This window comes from Pteropus medius, unplaced genomic scaffold (assembly GCF_902729225.1).
Source record: "Pteropus medius unplaced genomic scaffold, Ma_sr-lr_union100, whole genome shotgun sequence".
NCBI classification, from domain to species: Eukaryota; Metazoa; Chordata; class Mammalia; order Chiroptera; family Pteropodidae; genus Pteropus; species Pteropus medius.
This window is the reverse complement of record NW_024346062.1, coordinates 12,187,662-12,200,525: the sequence shown is the minus strand read 5'-3', so window position 1 is coordinate 12,200,525 and position 12,864 is coordinate 12,187,662. Positions and strand designations below refer to the sequence as shown.

The 12,864-nt window shown below is 33.2% G+C and overlaps 1 protein-coding gene and 2 pseudogenes across 4 annotated transcripts in view; 2 read left to right on the top strand and 1 right to left on the bottom strand.

Moving 5' to 3' along the window:
- Nucleotides 1-12,864, top strand: part of ARB2A (ARB2 cotranscriptional regulator A) — a 356,272-nt gene that overhangs the window by 288,094 nt on the left and 55,314 nt on the right. The window lies entirely within an intron of this gene.
- On the bottom strand, nucleotides 114-232 carry LOC120612720 (uncharacterized; annotated as a pseudogene).
- On the top strand, nucleotides 620-738 carry LOC120612724 (uncharacterized; annotated as a pseudogene).

The window sequence follows — 12,864 nt, the reverse complement described above, 5'->3', positions numbered from 1 at the left end:
CCAGCAGTTCTTTTTTCAGTACATTTGTGGGAGAGACAATGTGATGAAGAGGGTAAGGGCTTATGGATATTTTATTTATTTATTTGTTTGTTGGTTTGTTTGTTTATTTTTAACACCAGTAGCACCTGGTCTTCCTATGTGGTCTCCCATCCAAGTACTAACCAGGCCCGGCCCTGTTTAGCTTCCAAGATCAGACGAGATCAGGTACATTCAGGGTGGCATGGCCATAGACTTTATGTTTTTTTTAAGTTGCATTTTCAGTCTGGAAAATACAGTAGAAGCAAAATAATTGCACCAAGAACGCACACAAGTAAATAGAGGAATTTAAGATTAACATGTCTGAGTCTTCTTTCCTTTTTCACTCAAGTAAAATAATTATTCACTTTTCATCTTGTCTTAATAAAGAAAAACTAAACTCTTGGTTGCTGAAGTTCATATTCATTTTTATAAATTAAAAAAAGAACTAATATAAGCCTTAAGTGTGTAACAAGGCTACTTTATAATCTGATAGCATCTTTCCATAGTGAAGCTCAAAATGAATTAGAAACTTTTTAGCAGTATTTAATATAGGACATTTCTGTTGAGAAATATTATAAATATAAGATCTAAAGTAATCTAAATCTACAGCCATGCCACTCTGAACAAGCCCAATCCTGTCTGATCTTGGAAGCTAAGCAGGGTAGGGCCTGGTTAGTACTTGGATGGGAGACCACCTAGGAAGACCAGATACTGTAGGCATAAAAAAAATAAATAAGGGATTGTAAGCTAACAAGGTCCTTGCAATTTGTGAGGTCAACCAAGGGTTACCTTGCCTAAAAAAAAATAATATATAAAATAATCTAAATCAATGACAAAATAAATATTTCAAAGACATACAACCTGAGACTGACTTTTGTTGTCCACTCACAATGAGGTAGTTCATTGAAATAAAACTCTTTAGTTGCTATTTACACAATTATTTTTACTGCAGTTTTAAGTTAGAAAGTATAGAAGTAATGATTCTCACTATGACACTCCAGTGTACAGCAACATTGAAAGAAATATAAATGCAGCAAACTGGATTTGTCAAGGTAATGTAGTTAAATATGAGAATTCTATCATTTACCCATTCTATTAATCTGTGTTCACTTGTTTTCAAATTTTACCTTATGTGACTTGGTTGCTAAACAGAATTTTTTAATTTATATTTTCTGTTTTATTTTTTTAGTATAAATGATACAAACCTCTGTGCTAGGCACTACCAGAAGTTCAAAAAGTAATTAAAATGAACACCTGTTCTTCAAGGACTAGAGAATGACTAGGACTTTGTGACTAGATCTCCAGCAGCAGGTTCAAATAAGAATAATTCAGTCACACTAACCTTGAGTCATGTTTTTAACTGCTATTTCTCTGATTTTACCTACAAGTGTACTGAGGGTAGTCAAACCTATTTCTGTATGCAGCTACAGTTGCACTTCGTTGATTCATTTCTTCGCTTAACAACTATTTACTGAGCATATGCTACATGCTTGGAATAGGGGTTGAATGGAGAATGAGACAAATGAAGAGGATAATGATGATGTCGATGATGATAATAGTGGCTAACATGTATTCAGTGCTCCTTATGTGCAAGTATTTATGTGGATTAATCCTCACAATAACCATATGAGGCAGATTTTATTATTCTTCCATTTTGCAGGTGAGGAAACAGGTTTAGAGAGGTCTCACAGCTATGAAATAGTGCACCAGAATTCAAACACTATGGATCTGAATCCAAGGGCCAGATTTTTAACTAATAAACTGTCAATTATTTTTTCTCATGGAGCATGTATTCTAGAAATTAATTTATTTACAAATATTTATTGAGTATTTATTATGTGCCGGGTACAGTCCTAAGTCCTGGGCACAGTGCAGAAGAGACCAACAGTGTCACTGCTATCACGGCTCATACCTTCCAAATCCTCTAATAAGGGTTTAAAAAAGGAAGAAAATACACACATAACTTTATCACTTCCACTAGCATACACTAATGCAAGTAATAAATGTAATTAATCACATTATGAGAATTACAAAACTACTGAATATAAAACAATGTGTTAAAAAATATTGCATGTTCAGATATTCAAGAAGGGCAATTAAGGAGTTAATTTTCATCTGTGGTTAAAAATGTAGTAAACATGAAAACAATGTATGTCTTACTTTTAAAAGAAACTTTTTTACTTAATCAAAACTTATTCAAGAGCTGTTTCATGTGCTAAAAGGGGAAAATTTGTATCTAAAAATGAGAACGTTTCATGAGGTAAGAAGTCACTAAGACCTTGTATCACTAGAGGTTAAATTTTTTCCGGATTTCAAAATAACTTATAATTTCAGTGCCAAATATTGGTATGGAACACTCATTTTTTTCAATAGGCAAGACCAAATCAATTATGAAGAAAGTTCCCAAAGAAAGTTACACCGTAGTCTAAAATTAAATAATTTTATCAAATTATTAATTACAATAGATGACCTTTTAAAATTTCCGTTACTGGATCACCCTCCTTATTTAAAATTTCTTCATTGTTGGTAGAAATCTCTTTTGGAACTGAAACTGTTCCTTTACATGTAAAAAGCTGAAGCTATTTAAAAGTATTTAAGTTAAGAAAACATTAAATAGTAGTGTTTCAATATTTAATAAATATTTCAATTATACATTTAGAACATGTCAACAAAGTTAGACACATGCCTGAGCAGTCACCATTTGACATTTGGAAAAAATGGTTGATATTTCTATAATTTACTCTGTATTTAGTTTGTAAATGAACATTTAGGCCCCCGATTTAGGTTCTCTTTACTCTGGTATTTTTTGACACTAATAATCTCACCATTACCATCATATAAATGATACCAGGTATAGTCTTTTGTAGCGTTGGTTCCATACCACAACAGTAAAGCAAGTATTGCAATAGAGTCATAATCTTTTCACTGGTGAAGGGTCTTGCCTTCAATTTGTAATGTACAATGAAGCGAGGTATGCCTGTACAGGAGAGTGTGCTAAATTCTGTCATTCAAGGCCTGTGCCTGACTTCAGGAGCTTACACAATATAGCCAAAAGAAGCATAAAATATACACGTAAAACAGAAATACCAGTATAAAGAGATGATTTTAACAGCTTTATAAAAAGTGGTTCAGGTAATGAGGTCAGAGGTTATATACTGTTTGTTTATTGAGATGATAGAGCCTGAAGGAGATTTTATCAGAGCAGACATTGGTAATTTTGTGGAGAGGTGAAGGCATTCTCTGGAAAGAAGAGTAGTAGGATATGAGACAGAAAGAGCTTGGTAAATTCAGTGACATTTTGGCTGGAGTTTGTTTAAGGAAATTGTGAGAGATAAAGTTAAAGAGAAATATAGAATCAGCATCTAGAAGATCAGAGGAGTTTGAACTTTAATTTACAGGCCATCAAGAGTCACTGAAAGTTTTTGAACAGGGAAATAACAATGAAAGCAACATTTTAGGAGGATTAACTGGCCAGTGCGTGTGTAGGATCAGATGGGGAAGACCACTTGAAGGAATGTTACAGGAGTCTGAAGCTAGTCCTTTTGGGGGGATTTTTTTCTTAATGAAAAAAAGGAAACATCACATATTAAATTTTTCTTTTGTAGTTACAATGCACATTAACACATTAAAGACCTATACTAAAGAAACACGTAATTTCACAAACTTATTTGCACATAAAAGGCTTTGTTCATTGAATTTATTCATAAACATATCACTATGCTCCATTGAAATCACTTTCAATATTTAGAAATTTATAAGTTACCTATTAAAAAGTCTATCTATGAAAAGATGAGTGGAGGGGAAAAATGAAATTCAAATTTTTTAGAAAGGAGAAAAAATGAAATTCAAATTTTTTAGGAAGAGACTTAGACATCATTTAGTCCAGACACAGTCTTTAATCCTAGAGATCAGAAACTGGATGTCACCTTTGACTCTGACACCTTTCTAATCAAATCAAGCATTTCCTTTCATATTTGTTTACCAGTTCTCTCTCCCTCACTGAACTATAAAGTACCCAAGAATAACATTAGCCCATGTCTTATCATCTTTGTAATCTCTACATCTGGTTCATAGTAAGTGGTGGGAAAATATTTGTTTAAGTGATGAGAAAACTATAGAGTTGGTGGAAGGACACATTAGTAGAAGGATACATTGAAAATAAATGAATTCCAAGAATTACGTATAAAATTAGCTATGGAAGAAACTTGAAGACAAGAGACCCGGTATATTCTAGATATAAGTCTAAAAATAATTAGCAGTATGATCTTGATCAAGTCACTTAACCTCTCTGGGCTTCTATTTCCTGATCCATGTTCCAGCTCCAAAATATTGAGAGATCTCTATTTTTTTTGTTACTGTAAATCAAAAATTAACCAAACGTTATTTCTTTTACTGTGGACATATATTCTTATAAAAGACTACGTTTAAATACAAAAGACTTTTTAAGTAATTACTTCTTTATATTTGTACTTATACAATATTCCTGAACTTCACAACTTTTTCTATTCTCATTTTCCTCTTCTTTCCAGGTTTATCAAAAACGATGGAATCTTTAAAAGTATACCAATTGTGTGCTTATGTAATATTAGGACTGAAAATTTTAAATCTTAAAATGTGAAAGCTCCAGTTGTCAGAAGATCATAAAGTCTTTACTTTTAAGGACTGTTAAAAATCACCTTCTGTGAGATCTCAGCTTTGGGATTTTTCTGACATTTCAAGACTTAAATTTGAAAGTGTAGAATCTCTATAAATACAACATTACCACAAGCCCAAAAAAGTCAAGAAATGCAAAAGGTTAGATTCTTACTAACTCCTCTCCCACATTATGCTCTAAATTGAGTTATGTATCTTTGAGTTAAATACGTAATCAAATACTTGATGTGAAATACAGTTTAAATTATGACATATTAAGCTTTTTTCTTTGAATTTTGGGGAATAAAATTGTGTATGTAAATCACGCAATATCACATTTTTTTGTATGTGCCCTTAAGGCTTTTTTATGTTTTCTTCACATAGTCCCCTCATTTACAACTTTATCTTGCTGTGGACTAACCATATGGGAAATCCCTATTTTAAACTTAAGCTATTTTTGTGGTGTTACTGCATAAGAAAATGCCTTTAGAGAAGAAAAATTATATACTTTTTACCAAATTATATAAATAAAAATTAATTTTTATAGTGGTCATTTCTTGGTTTAATTCAAGCTATATAATTTAAATTCCTAAATATCTCTAGAAAGTCTCCATTGCCATAACCAAGTGAAAATGGAAGATAATAACGGAGACGTGCCATGAGACCTGGCCATTTTCAACATGTTGAAGATTTAAAATTATGTGTAATTTACATGAGACATATAAATGAAAGGATAGACTTCAGTAGGATTTTTTTTTTTTTTTGCTTTAAAAATAGGGTATTTCTCTCCTGCAGCAGCATCTCACATCTCATACATATGTGCATATTTAGTTTTCTGTGTAGCATTCGGTCCCAAGAACACTAATTATAATTTTAAATTATCAATAAGATATAGGCTTAAAGTACAGTAGATGTTAAATTTCATATCTCTTATAAGATTCTCTATCTAAAAGCAACTACTTTTTGCCTTTATTTTCATTTTGTAAAAATTCTTGGGAACTTTATAGTTCCCACTTATCTTTTGCCTTTTAAAAGTTAAAAACACTCTCTGAATGTGTAGTGTGCAAGTAGATATATATCTTTTATGTCTAAGAAAGCTATTACTGATGGTAATTTGTCTGTGCATTGGAGGTAAAGTGAAAAAAACCAACACATGGCCCCCTGTTCATATTGGACCATCTAAAAGTGTTTCTTCGAAGCCCCCTGTTGAAAGTACTTACAAATTGGTTTTCCATTGATTTGTTGGTGTGCTTGCTACTGTTGTTTACCAAAAAGCCGTGGTCATACTGCATTTAGGTTTTTGCTTGTTTTTTGTCTTCGAAATAGTTCTTCTGCCCATCAGTAAAATTTTGCCAACAGTAGTTCTCGACGAGTCCTTCTATATTGTTCTCTGTAATCTCTAACCTGGTTTTTATATTTTTCTTCTATTGAAAGGCTAACTATTCTATAGTTTTGTTATCTTTCATGTTTAATACAACATAGACAATCATGTTGAAACTTCTCAGAAACTAAAATATAATTTCTATAGCACATTCAGCTTTGGGAACTATGTATTAAAATGAACACCTCTATAGAATATCATGGTCTGGGGTTTAGTGCCATATTAGCACCATCCGTATCAGCCAACTTCCCAAAGAATATACTGCTCATTTTGCATAATAGGATTATTTCTGGAAATAGCTCTCTTGGCCCGAGATGTGCTACCCTCTCAAATCATATTTGGGTCCTTTAAGCATTTTCAGTGTGCTCTGCAATCATTTTCATTCATTATCCACTCAGTTTTTTCATCACTACTTTCTGATATACATAGACATTCGGCTACACAGTGGGTAAGAGGTAGAGGTAGGATTGAGAACCCCAGGACAGAGACCAAGGCCCAGTTTGTTCTCTGCTTGGCTAAATTCCATTTTGGACAGCTCAGTGTTTTTCTTTGATGTGTGGGATTTAATTGCTTATCTCTAAACATAAGACTGAATTGGTGGGTGCTTGTGTGGGGAGAGCCATTTGCCCTTTTCTGAGTTAAAAATCTGAACATCATTAATAGCTTATTTTCCATAGAGAACCACACTGTAAGTGTGGTACAGAAAATGGGGGTTTTGACTGCCCAGTTTGCCCATGCTAGTCCCTGATTTATGTCATGACCCCACAATAGCCTCTCGTGCCCGCCTGGCCACAAAGCTTGATTATTTTGTAATTTGATCTTAGTGGGGATTCCAGCCGTGCTTCCCTGCTCGTGGGCAGCAGAATGTGGCAGCGTGCCTGCTCACTTGCCTGAGCTGCTGTGATCAGATTACGCCTTCTCAGCATTTCTTACATTGGCTGCCTATGAAATTCAGAGAAGCTTGAAGTCAGCCTACTTGAGTTTTATAGCCTTTAACAGAGACAGAATAGAAACTATTAGAGTTCATGGCATCTTGGTCTCATATGTGTCTCCTTTTAAGGGAGTCAGAAAGTCACTCCACACTGAATATTTGACTACCTTTAAAAATGCTAAGTGATTTTTTTTTCATTGTGTAATTTCCAAATAACATTTTTCCAATTTTAATGTTTTTAGAGCTATCAGTTGGGTTTTAACTTTCAACTTTTAGACATTCCCATAACTTGTTAAGGATCTTGATAAAAGATAGGAAAATTCTGCGTTTCATTGTTGTTAACAACGAGTCATTACAGGACATCATAATTAGCAAAGTACCTTTCTTATTCTTTCAGCCAAATAATTATAAAATGATGATATTTGTCAACATCTTTATGAGATAACATGACTGCATCCTGTTGAGGTTATAGAAGGAGAACACTGTGTCCAGCCTGGCACCGTGACATGGAAAGTTCAGAACCCATACTGCTTCCATTTCCTTCATCCAAAATATTAATTGAACACCAAGAATGTGCAGGCCCTCTGTGAGGCACTGGAGATACACTGGTAAGCTAGATACATAGTCCCTGCCTTCCCAAGCTTACTTGTGTAGTAGATATATTTAGAAGCTTTTTAAAAACTACATTAGAATAATTCTAAATTTTGTAAAATGTGAACCAGAGAAACTGAGAGTTGGGAAGGACTTTAGACTTCATTTTATACAGCCTCCTTTCTCATACACGGTGAAATCCTCGCTATGGTATTTGTTCATAGGAGTGAACAAAATATGCAATTCATGTTTCATTGTTCAAAAATGAAGAAATCATGATTATAGGTTAAGATATAATCTAAACTCAAGCCAAAGCTCAATTAAAACAGTTTTGTTTTCTGACATTATCATTCATACGTTCAGTGGACCAGCAAGAAAGCTTGGAAAATGAAGCATAAACAATGTGGTGCCAGTTTGCTTTAAAATCCCTAATATATGTTTTGTAAACAAAGCTTATAAAACTTAGTACTCTACTAATTAAATAACAAGAAAGATTTTATGACTACATGAAAAGCCAGAATTTAAAATGCCTTCAGGGGAACAGGTGCTGTAATGACATCACTATGTGTCACACAATCTTTTTTTTTTTTTCCTTGATACTTACATTTGGTCATAATGGAAAGAAATTGATTCCAAATGTGTTTTCTTGACCTCCTTCTCCATTCATGTTAGTGCCTAACCTTAAATGATGTTTCTACAATCTCGGTTGTATTTACAGTAATTATATGCATAATGTAGCATATTATTGTCCGGACTTCCTGTTTAATCAGTACAGAGCTTCTTACAAGTGCAGCTGAAAAGGGCAAACAAAATTAAAGCTTTATATACCAAAACAAGTTTGATTTGCTAAGCTCCCAGCATTCCAAAGTACACAAATTTGTTCCACTAAGTTTTCCGATGGCTTGCAGATGGGCAATGATTAATCAGAGAGCTAACTGTGAAGTAGTTTGCAATTAAACTGGAAAGCTCTGAAGCATGCTAATTGAATCAGAAAATTAGAGACACTGAACAGTAATTGGCTATTTCTCATGCAGCAGGTGCCAGGCCACTCATCTGTGGAACAAGGTATTTAAGGCACATTAGCACTAGTAAAAATACTTCTTGATATGGAACAGTTAGATTTTCTGCTCATTTTCACCATGGATGTCAAAACATACAGCTGTGCTATCTGGTACTTGCAATTCATGTTTGAAGAATTTAAGTTAGGTAAACATATGGGAGAGAAGTGCTGGGCAACCTCTGAGTGCACAGGAAGCATTTTACAACTGAAACCAAAAATGAGGGGCTGAGGTTTTGTTTTTCAACTCAATCACTTTTGCTTTCTTATCGTACAGATTTAGAAGTTGCATTTTCTGTTTAGTGTTAGTTTAAAGCAACAACAATATAAATCTAGTACTGCTGTGAGCTTAGTAGATACATAAAGCCGATTCATATCATGTCTCAGCATGAGTTTATATCTTCTAATTAGTACCACCATTTTATAGAGTGAGCACATGCTATGAAAGTTTGTTTGCCATGCCAACAGGGACGAGCACATGTAGTTTTTCTTTAGTGGAATGATCTGCCATAGGATCGTGAACAACTGTAACCTAACCAGTGGGTAACCAGGCAAGAATGGGATTTAATAAGTTCAATTGTACAGATTTTTTAAATAATAATCATTTTCATATTATCAAGAGTGGGGCATATGACTTCTGTTTCCCATTGCTTTAATTAGAGTTTAGTATTGTTATTAGAAAGTGAAAATGAAAATAAAAATATACTAAATTATACTGTGTTAGGAAGCAGAATATTACAATATTCACATGCCAATCATATTACTTAGCAGATGACTGCAGAAAATAGTGAGTTTGAACCAAGAGACATAAATTATAAATTATAAATTGTAAACAGTGCATAGGGGATATGTTATAACTGTGTCTCATTTAAAATGAGGCGAGTTTTCTCTGCACAAATAATGTTCCTTCATTAAGTTTTAAAGTCTCTTATAATGTTTTATTAAGATCATTTGGCAATGTGTTACCCAAAAAAAGGTTTTAAGTGGAACACACAGGTTTTTAAAAGTGCAGCACACTGCAAACATACACTTTATGTCTAAAAACTAAAGATTTTTTTTTTTTTTTTTTAAGTTAAAGCAAAAGCTCCTCTTTGGTACGCCTCCTTCCCCACCCCCAATAAGCCAGGTACATTTTGCATTCTTTAGTTTGGAAGCACTTCTGAAACATTTACATGATCAATGTCTTTTGCTTGAGGGATAAAGTTTGCTCTTCCATGGACAAGTGAGAACATATTGATCATTTTATTCTATTTGCTATTTCTAAATTCAATATACCTCTTGAGTCGATAAGCGAGATCGAGAGCATATTCTTTTTTGTGTGTGCCTGGTTGTAGCTTGTTCTCAAGATCCAAGATACATTTTTGATTAATCACGAATGCTCTGAGGTCATGGAGAGCAAATGTGTTTGTGGAGTGTCAGCTGATGCTGTCAGATAAATGTCTTAAGCTTAGCCAGGGTTCATGCCCCAGCTTTAGGCTGTGCCAAATGTCTCCCCTTGTTGAGAAAGATAACAGCTACACTGGAGGCGACTGAGCTGTTTGTTCACTGAAAGGGCTGACCTTGCCATATGGGACTACAATCAGGTGAAAGAAAGAGTAGAGAGGTTTTAATTGAAACTTTATCAATTTAAACTTTTCATTTGATTCAGATGATCTTGGTATATGTTAATTTACATTCTAGGCCTTATATCTAGTCTGATTATAACTACGTTTCTTCAGTTTAGGATTAGATTCCTTAGAATGAATAATTTCTCGAATATTGTTCCTAGTTAGTGTATTCTGAGAGCATTTTGGCACAATCACAGTGTTATTAAAATACTGCAAAAGCATGAAAATGGTTATAGGGTTAAAGGGATAGAGTTTTCTTTTGATATATGTAGTAGAAATTATTTCTGCTTTATTGTTTTTTTCAAATCCAGAAAATATAAATATGGTCTAGGCAAAGAGAGGTCACTTGTGTTAATGACCCTTGTCCATATACCCTCTTATCTTCAGATGACTCATTTAATCACATTTACCCCTACTTACAGTAATTTGTCTTCTTTTACTAGACAGAGTCTATAAATAGGAAATAATGACAAACCTAAACTAACACCTGGAGAATGCTTCATACTGAGGCTTTCTCTGTTTGAGACTAAAGGCAATTGGATTGATCATATGGTGATGCATAAGTAAGTGGACTCTCTGTGGGCTGTTTGTGGGCATTTGCTGCAAAATGCCTTTTTAAAAAGTGCCTTTCTTTTGTCTTATCTCAGTTGGTTCTTTTCTCTAAAGAAGCTAGTCGACTTTTCTTTCCTATGAATAAGTTCATACTGCCATGGGTAAATCACCAGTGCTAATTAGACAAAATAATTCTGTTTTAAAAAAAAAAGAAAGAAAGAAAGAAATAACACATCTGTCATGAACTCCCACCAGATCTCTTGGAAATGAGACATTTTAAATATTTGATGCTGAACACAAAATATCTTGAGGAAATGGTTTTATATTCTGAAATCCCAAAACAAAACCATCAGTGTCAGAGAACAATACTGCTAGAAAACATTCCATTTTAAATCATTTGATTTAAAATTCCCTCACACTTGAAATGTAGGTTCTGCTTGCTCTGTCTAAAATCTAGATTGTAAAGTAGAAAAACTTAATGGAACCAGAAGAAAATGAAAGATATTCCTTTAATTGTGAAAACCTTCCCTTTATTAATTATCTAGAGACAGCTGTTTCATGTGTATCGGTATTAGTGAACAAAATGACATTTGGTTTGGTTTGGTTTGGTTTGGTTTGGTTTGGTTTTGGTTTGGTTTTGGTTTGGTTTTTGGTTTGGTTCAGTTTGGTTTGGTTTGGTTTGGTTTGGTTTGGTTCCTGCAGTGACTAAAATTACAAGTAGTAATGAGAGAGACTGGGAATAACTTTAGTAGTCAAACATTCAGCTTCTGGTAACGTGATAAAAAGAGTAAAATCAGATTGTGATTTTCTATAGTTTTCTAAATTATTTAAAGATGAATAATAGTTAATGCCCAAATCATACTTGCAAATCACAGTTTAAGTTTAAATAAAGAGGCTTTTTTAATTCTCTTTTTTTTCAAATTTGAGCACACCTTAGTCTGCGCTAAATTTTGTAGTTATTTTTTTTAAGTATTTCTCACCCATCATCCTTGCTTTTTCTTCTTTTCCTTATTATCTCAAGAAAACCTTTATATTTACTAGAATATCACTGAAGCATACAACATTTCTGTCCCTCCTTTTCCCGAAACTACTGCCCAAAAGCCCTTTCGTTCATATTGTTCTAAGTCCCATCATTTAAAAAATATTGAATGTATTCATGCTCAAGCCATATCCAAGAAGTAACTAGGGACTGTTTAATTTTTCATATTTAAGTATGTTGTGTTATTTAGAAGACCAGTAATTGATAATGACATGATAAAATACTTCCTTAAGATTTGGAGATAATTCCCAGCACAACTTAGACCCTCACCTAAGGAAGGGAGTAGTAAACTGATCTTGAGCAAGACATAGCTCTTCCTCAAAGTTACAGTCTCCTTAGCCAGTGTACTACTGTGTCTATATACCTAACATTGCTTCCAGTGAAATAAAGAAGCTTTATTATATCTATAACATTTCTATCTTTTTTCATACTGTCTGCTACTTTTCCCCTTTTCTAAGCCAGCTCTTTCCTCCCATTTAAATTTTAATTTTAAATAATCATTTATTTCAGCTACCAACCAATCAGTCTAAAATTTTTTAAAAAATCAGCACATTAAAGTGGTATTTTTCCTGAGCTTTGAGTCTCTTATTCAGTGTAAGAGCTTATTTGAAAAATTGTGAGAGAGCTACCTCGTATTTAAAATTCTTTTGATATAAATAAAAGTTGCATTATCTTTTAACAATATATAAACACTGTTGGTGTTTTTCTTATCTGATTAGAGTAGTAAATCTTTTTATTAATCAAATGTTGGAGATGATTTCAATTATACATTAAGGTTTTTAAGAAGATGAGTCCTTAGCTCTTATTTTTGCCATTTAGGACAAATTCTCAAGAAACATTGTGATTCTACTTTAGTTCACTTTGTCATTCAAAATTATTTCTTTACATTTGATTTTTATATTTATTCTTAACATAAAAAAATTTAATGCTGTGTTTTCTATTTCTGTTATGTTTCTTTATATTCTATACTTTTTTAGTCGATTACAAAACTAATAGCAAAATCATTGTTGACAATTATTACCCAGTAACAACTGATATAACAGTAATATTGACAGC